We start from the raw sequence: 13,826 nt of genomic DNA on the forward strand, positions 1-13,826 counted from the left end.
AGAGGAAATTAAAAAAATCATCAGATCCTACTATGAAAACCTATATTCAACAAAACTTGAAAATCTGGAGGAAATGGACAATTTCATAGAAAGATACCAGGTACCGAAGTTAAATCAGGAACAAATAGACCATTTAAAACAACCCCATAACTTCTAAAGAAGTAGAAGCAGTCATTAAAAGACTCCCAACCTAAAAGAGCCCAGGTCCAGATGGGTTCAGTACAGAATTCTATCAGACCTTCATAGAAAACATCATACCAGTACTATCCAAACTACTCTAGGAAACTGAAAGAGATGGAGCCCTATCGAATTCCTTCTATGAAGCCACAATTACTCTTTTACCTAAATGACACAAAGACTCAACAAAGAAAGAGAACTTCAGACCAATTTCCCTTATGAATATCAACGCAAAGATACTCATAAAATTCTTGCAAACCGAATACAAGAGCACATCAAAACAATCATCCACCATGACCAAGTAGGCTTCATCCCAGGGATTCAGGTATGGTTTAATATACAGAAAACCATCAATGTAATCCACTATATAAACAAACTGAAAGATAAAAACCATATGATCATTTCATTAGATGCTGAGAAAGCATTTGACAAAATCCAACACCCCTTCAAGATAAAAGTCCTGGAAAGAACAGGAATTCAAGGCTCATACCTAAACAAAGTAAAAGCCATATACAGCAAACTAGTAGCTTATATTAAACTAAATAGAGAGAAAAATGAAGCAATCCCAGTAAAATCAGGGACTAGACAAGGGTGCCCACTCTCTCCCTACCTATTCAATATAGTTCTCAAGGTCCTAGCCAGAGCAATCAGAGAACAAAAGGAGATCAAAGGGATACAGATATGAAAGGAAGAAGTCAAAATATCCCTATTTGCAGAGATATGATTGTATACTTAAGTGATCCCAAAAGTCCCACCAGAGAACTACTAAAGCTGATAAACAACTTCAGCAAAGTGGCTGGGTATAAAATTAACTCAAATAAATCAGTAGCCTTTCTCTACACAAAAGAGAAACAAGACGAGAAAGAAATTAGGGAAATGACACCCATCATAATAGTCCCAAATAATATAAAGTACCTTGTTGTGACTTTAACCAAGCAAGTGAAAGATCTGTATGATAAGAACGTCAAGCCTCTGAAAAAAGAAATTGAAGAAGATCATAAAAGATGAAATGATCTCCCATGCTCATGGATTGGCAGGATTAAAATGGTAAAAATGACCATTTTACCAAAAGCGATCTATAGATTCAATGCAATTCCCATCAAAATTCCAACCCAATTGTTCATAGAGTTAGACAAAACAATTTGCAGATTCATCAGGAATAACAAAAAAAAAACAAAAAAACAAAAAAACAAAACAAAACAAAACAAAACAAAAACCAAAAAACAAAAAAACAAGATAGCAAAAACTATCCTCAACAATGAAAAGACTTCCGGAGCAATCACTATCCCTGAACTCAAGCCGTATTACAGAGCAATAGTGATAAAAACTGTTTATTTGTATGGAGACAGACAGATAGACCAGTGGAATAGAATTGAAGACCCAGAAATGAACCCACACACCTATGGTCACTTGAATTTTGACAAAGGAGCCAAAACCATCCAATGGAAAAAAAGATAGCGTTTTCAGCAAATGGTGCTGTTTCAACTGGAGGTCAGCACGTAGAAGAATGCAGATGGAACCATTCTTATCACCCTGTACAAAGCCTAAGTCCAAGTGGATCAAGGACCTCCACATCAAACCAGATACATTCAAATTAACAGAACAAAGAGTGGGGAAGAATCTCAAACAAATGGGCACTGGAGAAAATTTCCTGAAAAGAACACCAATGGCTTATGCTCTAAGATCAAGAATCAACAAATGGGATCTCATAAAACTGCAAATTCTCTGTAAGGCAAAGGACACTGTTAGGACAAAACGGCAACCAACATATTGGGAAAAGATCTTCACTAATCCTACAACTGAGAGAGGGCTTATATACAAAATATACAAAGAACTCAAGAAGTTAGACTGCAGGGAGACAAATACCCCTATTAAAGAATGGGGTTCAAAGCTATACAAAGAATTCACAGCTGAGGGATGCCAAAGGGCTGAGAAACACCTAAAGAAATGTTCAACACCTTTAGCCATGAGGGAAATGCAAATCAAAACAACCCTGTGATTCCATCTCACAACAGTCAGAATGGCTAAGATCAAAAACTTAGGTGACAGAATATGCTGGCGAGGATGTGGAAAAAGAGGAGCACTTCTCCATTGTTTGTGGGATTGCAGAGTTGTACAACCATTGTGGAAATCAGTCTGGAGGTTCCTCAGAAAATTGGACATTGAACTGCCTGAGGATCCAGCTATACCTCTCTTGGGCATATACCCAAAAGATGCCCCAACATATAAAAAAGACACGTGCTCCACTATGTTCATCGCAGCCTTATTTATAATTGCCAGAAGCTGGAAAGAACCCAGATGCCTTTCCACAGAGGAATGGATACAGAAAATGTGGTACATCTACACAATGGAATACTACTCAGCTATCAAAAACAATGACTCTATGAAATTCATAGGCAAATGGGGGGGGGGACTGGAAAATATCATCCTGAGGGAGGTAACCCAATCACAGAAAAACACACATGATATGCACTCATTGATAAGTGGCTATTAGCCCAAATGCTTGAATTACCCTAGATGCACAGAACACATGAAACTCAAGAAGGATGACCAAAATGTGAATGCTTCACTCCTTCTTTAAAAGGGGGAACAAGAATACCCTTGGGAGGGAATAGGGAAGCAAAGTTTAGAACAGAGGCTGAAGGAACAGCCATTCAGAGCCTGCCCCACATGTGGCCCATACATATACAGCCACCAAACTAGATAAGATGGATGAAGCAAAGAAGTGCAGGCTGACAGGAACTGGATGTTGATCTCTCCTGAGAGATACAGCCAGAATAAGCAAATACATAGGAGAATGCCAGCTGCAAACCACTGAACTGAGAACGGGACCCCCGTTGAAGGAATGAGAGAAAGGACTGGAAGAGCTTGAAGGGGTTTGAGACCCCATATGAACAACAATGCCAACCAACCAGAGCTTCCAGGGACTAAGCCACTACCCAAAGTCTATACGTGGACTGACCCTGGGCTCCAACCGCATAGGTAGCAATGAATAGCCTAGTAAGAGCACCAGTGGAAGGGGAAGCCCTTGGTCCTGCCAAGACTGAACCCCCAGTGAACATGATTGTTGGAGGGATGGCAGTAATGGGCGGGGGGGGGGGAGGATGGGGGGGGAACCAGCTATATAGAAGGGGAGGAGAAGGGGGATGTTGGCCGGAAAACCAGGAAAGGGAATAACAATTGAAAGGTAAATAAGAAATACCTGAGTTAATAAATATGGAGGGAAAAAAAAACATAGAATCTGATGAAACTACAAAATGTTCCAAAAACTCTGATAGCAGAGAAAGCAAGAGACATCAATTTTTCTAACTAAACACTTCATTAAAATTTTAATAATAAAATCTTTTAATATTGGTATGAAGACGTAACCAGTGAAGTGAATGGCAGACGGAAAGTGTCACTCACATGCAAAATCAAACAAAATCATAGTTGTCTCTGAACACTAATAATACAGTGTTCAATCACCTACAATAGAATAAATCCTAAGATTATTCTCAGTAAAATTCTCTAGAAAAATCTCTAAATAAATTGAATATGGAAAAATCTGCTTCATGTCATGTTTCTATTGTCATTTGAGCCCCTCCCCGTCCCTTCCTATGTATGTCAGTACCTTTACCATACCTGGATTATTTGCTATAGTTTTCTCTGTTCACCATCCAGGTCTCTTTCTTCAGATTGAGAGAGGAGCATGACTGGCTGAGCACTGGCTGAGATTTGGGTACTGGAAAAAGATTCTTCAGAAAGCACCTGATACTTTTCATAGAATAAAACTAAAAGATACATAACACCAATGAAGAGGATAACAAGAAAAGAGAAAACAGTACACACACACACACACACACACACACACACACACACACACACACACACACACTCGTTTCCAAACAGTACAGAAACACACAAGAATTTTCCCAGGAATCCAAGATGGAGCTAGAAAGATTAGAAAAAAAATTGTTTGTACCCATAGAAATTTGAGTCCTACATGTCTCTAATAAGAAATCACTACAAAAAATCCTGTCACCAGGGTCTAGGCATGCCCACTTTTCCTACGAGAAGTCCACAGTCACAGCACTGAATGTCAACAAACCCTGAAATAACACACAACGCTCTGGCTACTTGTGCATGGGTAGAATGGGTTTCTTTTCTTTTCTTTCCAACCAAGGAGACACTTGTAAGATCTAAAATGATTTTCCAACCATAAAATTCTCTGATAATCTCTCCCAATATACATACTGGATATAAAGCCTTACATACATATGGATATAAAGCCTTAGGCCTTAAGGTGTAATGTAAGAATTCAGCATTTATAGACACATTTCTGAAAGCTGTATTTGCAATCAATAGTGCAGATATATCAGATGGAAAACTTATATGTAGCAAAAAGTTTGCTTAGTATGTGTTAACATTTAGAGCCACCTGTGATCTTTGATAAACTACTTTTTCTGCAGTGGTTTGTCATGTAATTATTATCTATAAAGTTCTCTAGTGATATTTAGTCACCAGGGGCAAGGACTATTCTCTTGACTAGGCAAGTGACAAAACAGAGGAGTAGAAAACATGGATGACATTTAAATTACAGTAGTTTTGGACATGGACAACAGCCAAAAGAACCTTATTTGTACATGTCAGATAATGCAAGTCAAATGCTCTATTAGATTACATTATGTCAGAAAAAAAATCTGGCAACAGTTAAGATAAACTTAAAAAAACATCATGATAAAAGGTAGCCCATGGGATTTCAACCTTATCGATAATGGAAAGATATTTACAATAGAAGTCTGAAAGCTTTGCACTTCTGAGCAGTCTCAGAGAGCACACATCTGCTCAACTCTTGCCCTTTTCCCAGTCCAGAAGCTTCTCATACCTGTGAGGTTCTCTAGACTGCTGACTGTTGACTCTCCAGGACCTGAACGTCCACTTTTAAACTCAAAAGGCTAGTATAAAAGCTTGTGGCTGTTTAAGGCAGCAAATGGTGTATTTTGGAACGTCTATAAAGGTTTCAGTCCTAAGGATGCATATAAACACATGGAAAGTGAAGAACTCTATTGAAGTAAAAATGGATCAAGAAAGAAACTAAATGGAGAAATCGCTTCCTAGCAAATTAGCAGCACACTGAAACTCTCTCTCTCTCTCACACACACACACACACAAAATAATCACACCCAAGGGAAGTAGACAGCAAGGAATTATAAAACGCAGGACTGAAATCAATAAAACAGACTTACAGAGAATAATACTACGAATCAGTGGAAAAAAAATTGGTTCTGTGACAAAAATCAACAAGATAAATAAACCCCTACCCAAACTAACTAAAAGGTAGAGAAAGAATATCTACATTAACAAAAATCAAAGAAAATAGAAACAAATCCACAGATATCAAGGAAATCCAGAGAATCAATAATACATATTTTAAAAACCCTTATTCCAACAAATTGTAAACACCTAAAATAAATGGATACTTTTTATCCATAGGCAACACATTTCAAAGTGAAATCAACATGATATCCATTTAATCCATAGGGAAATAGAAGCAGTCATTAAAAGAATATTAACAAATGATCAAACGGTACATTTCCAGAAAAATGTAGGATCAACATGAATGCATTTCACAAAAGTTTTCAAATACATAAAACAAGCAATGACAGAATAGAAGTGTAGGAAACAGACAGACAGCGATACAGTTAAGCTTCAATGTTCTCCATTGATAAAGACAAGCATGAACAGCACAGAAAAACAGCAATGAGTAGCAGGCCTCCAGAAAACCCTCCACAGAACAGCAGAAGACACACATCTTCTCAAATTTCATGAAGCATTGTCCCCTCTGTCCATGTCAGTCAGGAAGGCGGGGTGGTACAAACCTTTTATCCTGGCTCTCAAAGAAGCTGGGGAAGAGAGATCTCTAACTTCAAGAGAAGCCTTATCTACAGAGTTCCAGAACTGCCAGGACTACATAGACAAAGTGTCTCAAAAAACAGTAGTAACAACAACAAAAAAGTCTTTAAATCCAGTGAAGTCCTAAGTTTAGAAAATTTCATCTTTAAGAACCTTGAATATTGACATCAACAGAAGACCGAAGAACACATAAAAGACCTGAATACTGAGTCACTGCTAGCATGTTCCCACTCGATCATTTGAAGAAAGGATGATTTTGAAGTTGGAAATACCAAATTCTATAGACATTTTGAAATATAGAGAAATTCTTCCAAGCACATACATGGAAGAGAAACCACGAAGAATTTTAAAATATGTAAGAGAAGAATCAAAATCAAGGGTGATTTTAAAATATATTAAAATTATAGTAATGCAACACATTGAGAGTTGACAGGAAGACAGACAACAGCAGATATCAATGGGAAGGTAATATAAACAGAGTTTAAAACTCTATAGAGAGATATCAATCAAATTTTATCAAAATCCTATTTGCATTATTTTAGGAAATGGAGACATTAACCATAAAAGACAAGAGAACTTAAAGGAAATGCGAAATCCTCCAAAAAATTAAGAGGCATCAATTGTTCTGACAAACATTATAATAATGAAAATATTTAATATTGGTAAGAAGAAATGATCAGTTATATGAATGGACCGGGGATGACATCCTTACATACAAAACCAAATTAAATTATATTTACCTCTTTTTATTAATTCTTACATAGAGAACCTTCTAATATCTCCAAAGAGAATATTCTCAGTGTAATTATGCAGAAATATCTGGACGAAAATAGAATCTAGCAAAACCAATCTCATGTTCTCTTTCTACTGTCACTTGAGACCTTCCCCAGCCCTTCCTCAATTCCTCTAACACACCTGGATCCTTTGCTATGGTTTCCTCCCTTCACCATCCAGGGCTCTTAGTTTAGACTCACAGGTGAGCAGAACTTCGTGAAGAGTGTGACCCGCATATGGGAAAGTCTTCAGAAAGCACCCAGAACTTTTCATGGAACAAAAATAAATGATGCCTCCAAAAGAATAAACATGAAGGAAAGAGAAAATATCACAAATTAAAATGACTCTTTTACTCTAATGATTTTCACTTTACTTTGTGAGATGTGAGTCTCATTCACACACAGCTTAAACACATACAAGAGTCATTCTCCTAGGAATCCTGGAAAGGAACTAGGGAGACAGCAAAAAAACTATTTTCTCCCACAGAAACCAAATTGTCGCACTTATCTAAAGGGAGATCTCTGCAGAAAACCCTGTCAGCAGAGTCTAGGCATTCCCACTCCTTCTACAAGAAGTCCATAGTTACAGCACTGAATGTTAACAAACCCTAAAATATATAAAAAAACAAAACAAAACGAAAAAAAAAAAAAAAACCCATAACAGTTTTGCCACATGTTTATAGGCTGAGTGCTTTACTTCAACCGAGGAGACAATTTTTTCTGATACAGGGGAGTGATCATAATAGTACAAAAGGTGCTTTCTAAAACTTTAATCTATAGTGGGTTTCTAATTATAAAAATAGTGTAGTCTGATAACACTTGTACAGCAGAAATGGGCTTGCCTGGACCTGAGGTGTACTGTAAGAACACAACATATGAAGACATATTTCTGAATGCTTTACTTTCATCCTAAACTACATACAACCCTGATGAAAAATTCATGCTTAGTAAATATTAATGTTTACAATACATAACGTATATTTTCTGTTCAAAAAACCCGCACTGGTTCTTCATATGATTATTATATATACAAAGCTCTACTAAGCAGGGTAAAAGGCATTTTCTTGAATAAGCAAGTAGTAAAACACAAGAGTTAGAAAGCATGAATAAGGGGTTGGGGAATTAGCTCAGTGGTAGAGCGCTTGCCTAGCAAGCGCAAGGCCTTGGAATTTGGCACCAGCTCCGGGGAAAAAAAAAAAAAAAAAAAAAAAGGAAAAAAGAAAGCATGAGTAAATTTACATTCCGTAAGCTTTATAATGGCCACAACAGCAAACAGCAGATAATGCAACTGCTCTACCGTTTTTTAATGAGTTATTTTATGACTGAATATTCTGCTAACTGTAGGATAAATGAAAAAAATCACGATGAACCCCCATTTCATAGTATCTCAACTTCCTGACAACGGTAAGAAATCCACAACAGAATGGTGAGAGCAGCATCCTTAAGAGCAGCTGCGGAAAACACACCCCTGCTCCCCTCTGTCCGGTTTTTTTAGCCCCGCAGCTCCTCTGACCTGGGAGGTTCCAGGGTCCCCAGGCTCTGGTTCCCACTGCTGTGCTGCTGACTGCTGATTCTCCCAGGCCCGCAGCCAGGAAACTGCGTCTGAACAGAGTTTTCCGGTTTCCGGAGGAAAGTAGGAGCGAAACCCCAGCACTCAGTTCGTGTACACATGGGTTACTCAGGTAGCAAGGGAATGGTGGATTACCGTGTCACTCTGGACTGAATATTTGGAGCTGGTGACGAAGAGAAGAACGTAGCTGGATGGACTCTTCAGAAGTAACCAATGAAGCGAAATCGCCCGGCCTGAAAGGGTTTAGAGCTATCACGTGACCGGAACCGTGGCGGACTGGGCGGGTCTAGGAGAGCTGCTCCAACTTTCTTGGCTAGATAGACTGGAAAACCTATCATTCCCTTAGATAGATATTGGAGTTACGTTGTCTTTACTCTAACTGCAGGCGAGTTACCCTGACCTGGTTCTTTCCGAAACCCGTAAACTCTTCTCAGATGCGTTTTCCTGTGTGGACCCAGGAGAGTCAACAGCGCAGCGACGGGAACAGCAGACCGGTCGCCCTGGAACCTCCCAGGTCAGAGGAGCTGTGTGGTTGGGAAACGGGCGGGAGCGGAGCGGAGCGGAGCAGCGGTGTGTTTCCTGCAGCTGCTTTTTTTTTTTTTTTTTTTTTAACTTGAGTATTTCTTATATACATTTCGAGTGTTATTCCCTTTCCCGGTTTCCGGGCAAACATCCCCCAATCCCTCCCCCTCCCCTTCTTTATGGGTGTTCCCCTCCCCATCCTCCCCCCATTGCCGCCCTCCCCCCAACAATCACGTTCACTGGGGGTTCAGTCTTAGCAGGACCCAGGGCTTCCCCTTCCACTGGTGATCTTACTAGAATATTCATTGCTACCTATGAGGTCAGAGTCCAGGGTCAGTCCATATAGTCTTTGGGTAGTGGCTTAGTCCCTGGAAGCTCTGGTTGCTTGGCATTGTTATTCATATGGGGTCTCGAGCTCCTTCAAGCTCTTCCAGTTCTTTCTCTGATTCCTTCAACTGGGGTCCCGTTCTCAGTTCAATGGTTCCTGCAACTGCTCTTAAGGACGCTGTTCTCCCATGTCCGGTAGCTTGAGATCCGGTGAACTGGGTGTATCACAGTTTTCTCATTTAACTTATGGTTACCAGAATATTTTCCTAAAATAATGTAGAGCATTTGCAGTACGTGTAGTTTGCACATTTGCTACAGCAGTCACAAAGATCCTCGAACTATTTTTTTCTTAACTTTTTTTTTTTTTTTTTCCGGAGCTGAGGACCGAACCCAGGTCCTTGCGCTTGCTAGGCAAGGGCTCTACCACTGAACTAAATCCCCAACCCCAAAGATCCTCGAACTTAAATGTGAAAAATCCCCGTTTGACACCAGTGCAGCCATTTCTTAAGAGTAAAAAAAAATTTTCCGTTGACCTCTGCTTAGCTAGTCGTTAGACAATAGACCAGGAAGCACAGGGAGTACATTCCCACCTACTCCCCAGGAAGCTAGCTGCCTACAAGAACAGATGGTATAGATTGTGCTACAGGACAGAAAACATTTGCCAAGTCAGATATCCTTGGTACTGGAATAGCTGAGCTAATAAAGCTGTATGACCTTGTAGTGACTATATAAACTGTATATTTCTGCTATTCGAGGCTCTTTACATCCCTCCTGCATGAGGACCATGTCGAGCCCCAGTGCACTGGTATCCCAAGTAAACCTCTTGCTTTTGCATCGAGATGTGAGTCCCGTGTGTTCATGGGGTGGCATTGTCCTCAGGATTGGAGCGAGAGTCTCCTCCATCTGAGGGTCTTACAAATGCATCCATGCTTTAACTCCCCTGTCCCACCATTCGCCTATTCAAGAGGGTGGTCTATGGCCTGGGGAATAGGCATACCCAGAGAGCTTTGTAGATATTAGACATATGAGGAACCAGCGCTCATTTGACTGAATCAGAAAATACATAATATAAGCACCAAACTTATGGCTGCAAAGTATGTTTTACTGAGCAAAGTTTTATTCCCCGTTAGAGGTCCATCCTAGACTCATGCTCTCTTAGATGTAAATACAGCATACAGACATGTGTCTTCATTTGCTTAGTTATTAAGGTTACACCTCAGGGTTGAGTCAAAATGAAAAGATGGCTGCCCAAAGGTGTGGCTGAGGATGCTCGGTGAGAAAAACCGATTGGAGAAAAAACCAATTCCACCATTTGTGCAAGAGTTATTAACTGTTAAGTACTGACCAAGAGATAGCCTTTGGTCACATGCTACAGAGACAAACCTATAGGACAGCCTATGAGGTTTAGTTGTTTTCCCAAGAACTAAAACTCCCAGTATTCCAAGAAGGTACCTGGTTCTTGGACAGGGAGTGCTTACAGTGTATTTTGGGGGGTTATAATATGAGGCAGAAAACAACCAAAGGTCTTTTGAAGAGTCCAGACTGAACTTTTTTTTTTCATCTTTATTAACTTGAGTATTTCTTACTTACATTTCAATTGTTATTCCCCTTCCCCGTTTCTGGGCCAACATCCCCCTAACACCTCCCCCTCCCCTTCTACATCCATGTTCCCCTCCCCATACTCCCGCCATTACTGCCCTCCTCCCAACAATCACTTTCACTGGGGGTTCAGCCTTGGCAGGACCAAGGGCTTCCCGTTCCACTGGTGCTCTTACTAGGCTATTCATTGCTACCTATGAGGTTGGAGCCCACGGTCAGTCGATGTATAGTCGTTGGGTAGTGGCTTAGTCCCTGGAAGCTCTGGTTGGTTGGCATTGTTGGTCATATGGGGTCTCAAACCCATTCAAGCTCTTTTAGTCCTTTCTAAGATTCCTTCAACGAGTGTCCCATTCTCAGTTCAGTGGTTTAATGATGGCATTCGCCTATGTATTTGCCATGTTCTGGCTGTGTCTCTCAGGAGAGATCTACATCTGGTTCCTGTTTGCCTGCACTTCTTTGCTTCATCCATCTTATCTAGTTTGGTGGCTGTATATGGGCCACATGTAGGGCAGGCTCTGAATGGGTGTTCCTTCTGCCTCTGTTCTAAACTTTGCCTCCGTATACCCTCCCAAGGGTATTCTTGTTCCCCTTTTAAAGAAGGAGTGAAACATTCACATTTTGGTCATCCTTCTGGAGTTTCATGTGTTCTGTGCATCTAGGGTAATTCAAGCATTTGGGCTAATATCCACTTATCAATGAGTACATATCATGTGTGTTTTTCTGTGATTGGGTTACCTCACTCAGGATGACATTTTCCAGTTCCATCCATTTGCCCATGAATTTCATAAAGTCATTGTTTTTAATAGCTGACTAGTATTCCATTGTGTAGATGTACCACATTTTCTGTATCCATTCCTCTGTTGAAGGGCATCTGGGTTCTTTCCAGCTTCTGGCTATTATAAATAAGGCTGCTATGAACATAGTGGAGCATGTGTCTTTGTTATATGTTCGGGCATCTTTTGGGTATATGCCCAAGAAAGGTATAGCTGGATCCTCAGGTAGTTCAATGTCCAATTTTCTGAGGAACCTCCAGACTGATTTCCAGAATGGTTGTACCAGTCTGCAATCCCACCAACAATGGAGGAGTGTTCCTCTTTCTCCACATTCTCACCAGCATTTGCTTTCACCTGAGTTTTTGATCTTAGACATTCTCACTGGTATGAGGTGAAATCTCAGGTTTGTTTTGATTTGCATTTCCCTTATGACTAAAGATGTTGAACATTTCTTTAGGTGTTTCTCAGCCATTCGGCATTCCTCACCTGTGAATTCTTTGTTTAGCTCTGAACCACATTCTTTAATAGGGTTATTTGTCTCCCTGCAGTCTAACTTCTTGAGTTCTTTGTATATTTTGGATATAAGCCCTCTATCTGTTGTAGGATTGGTAAAGATCTTTTCCCAATCTGTTGGTTGCCGTTTTGTACTAACAACAGTGTACTTTGCCTTGTAGAAGCTTTGCAGTTTTATGAGATCCCATTTGTCAATTCTTGATCTTGGAGCATAAGCCTTTGGTGCTTTGTTCAAGAAATTTTCTCCAGTGCCCATGTGTTTGAGATGCTTCCCCATTTTTTCTGCTATTAATTTGAGTGTATGTGGTTTGATCTGGAGGTCCTTGATCCACTTGGACTTAAGCTTTGTACAGGGTGATAAGCACGGATTGATCTACATTGTTCTACATGTTGACCTCCAGTTGAACCAGCACCATTTGTTGAAAATGCTATCTTTTTTCTATTGGATGGTTTTGGCTTCTTTGTCAAAAATCTAGTGACCATAAGTGTGTGGGTTCATTTCTGGGTCTTCAATTCTATTCCACTGGTCTGTCTGTCTGTCTCTGTACCAATACCATGCAGTTTTCAGCACTATTGCTCTGTAATACTGCTTGAGTTCAGAGATAGTGATTTCCCTGGAAGTCCTTTTATTGTTGAAGATAGTTTTAGCTATTTGGTGTTTTTTGTTATTCCAGATGAATTTGCAAATTGTTCTGTCTAACTCTCTGAAGAATTGGATTGGTATTTTGATGGGGATTGCATTGAATCTCTAGGTCGCTTTTGATAATATGGCCATTTTTACTATATTAATCCTGCCAATCCATGAGCATGGGAGATCTTTCCATCTTTTATGATCTTCTTCAATTTCTTTTTTCAGAGGCTTGATGTTCTTATCATACAGATCTTTCATTTGTTTCGTTAGAGTCACGACAAGGTATTTTATATCATTTGGGACTGTTATGAAGAGTGTTGTTTCCCTAATTTCTCTCTCGGCTTGTTTCTCTTTTGTGTAGAAGAAGACTACTGATTTATTTGAGTTAATTTTATACCCTGCCACTTTGCTGAAGTTGTTTATCAGGTTTAGTTGTTCTTTGGTGGAACATTTGGGATCACTTAAATATGCTATCATATCATCTGCAAATAGTGATATTTTGACTTCTTCTTTTCCAATCTGTATCCCTTTGATCTCCTTTTCTTGTCTGATTGCTCTGGCTAGAACTTCAAGCACTATATTGAATAAGTAGGGAGAGAGTCGGCAGCCTTGTCTAGTACCTGATTTTAGTGGGATTGCTTCAAGTTTCTCTCGATTTAGTCTAATGTTAGCGATTGGTTTGCTGTATATGACTTTTACTGTGTTTAGGTATGGGCCTTGAATTCCTATTCATTCCAGGACTTTTATCATTAAGGGATGTTCAATTTTGTCAAATGCTTTCTCAGCATCTAATGAAATGATCATGTGGTTTTTATCTTTCAGTTTGTTTATGTAATGGATTACATTGATGGTTTTCCGTATATTAAACCATCCCTGCGTGCCTGGAATGAAGCCTACTTGATCATGGTGGATGATTGTTTTGATGTGCTTTTGGATTCGGTTTGCAAGAATTTTATTGAGTATTCATAAGGGAAATTGGTCTGAAGTTCTCGTTCTTTGTTGGGTCTTTGTGTGGTTTAGGTATAAGAGTAATTGTGACTTCATAGAAG

The 13,826-nt window shown here is 39.6% G+C and overlaps 1 protein-coding gene across 1 annotated transcript in view; it reads right to left on the reverse strand.

Moving 5' to 3' along the window:
• LOC116892795 (zinc finger protein 501-like) overlaps positions 1-8,520 on the reverse strand; it is a 35,331-nt gene extending 26,811 nt beyond the window's left edge. Inside the window, exon 1 of the mRNA XM_032894668.1 lies at positions 8,356-8,520. The gene's annotated coding sequence lies outside the window, so the exon portion shown is untranslated. The remainder of the gene's footprint in view (positions 1-8,355) is intronic.
• Between the last annotated feature and the right edge of the window lie 5,306 nt (positions 8,521-13,826).

This window comes from Rattus rattus, chromosome 2, assembly GCF_011064425.1.
Source record: "Rattus rattus isolate New Zealand chromosome 2, Rrattus_CSIRO_v1, whole genome shotgun sequence".
NCBI classification, from domain to species: Eukaryota; Metazoa; Chordata; class Mammalia; order Rodentia; family Muridae; genus Rattus; species Rattus rattus.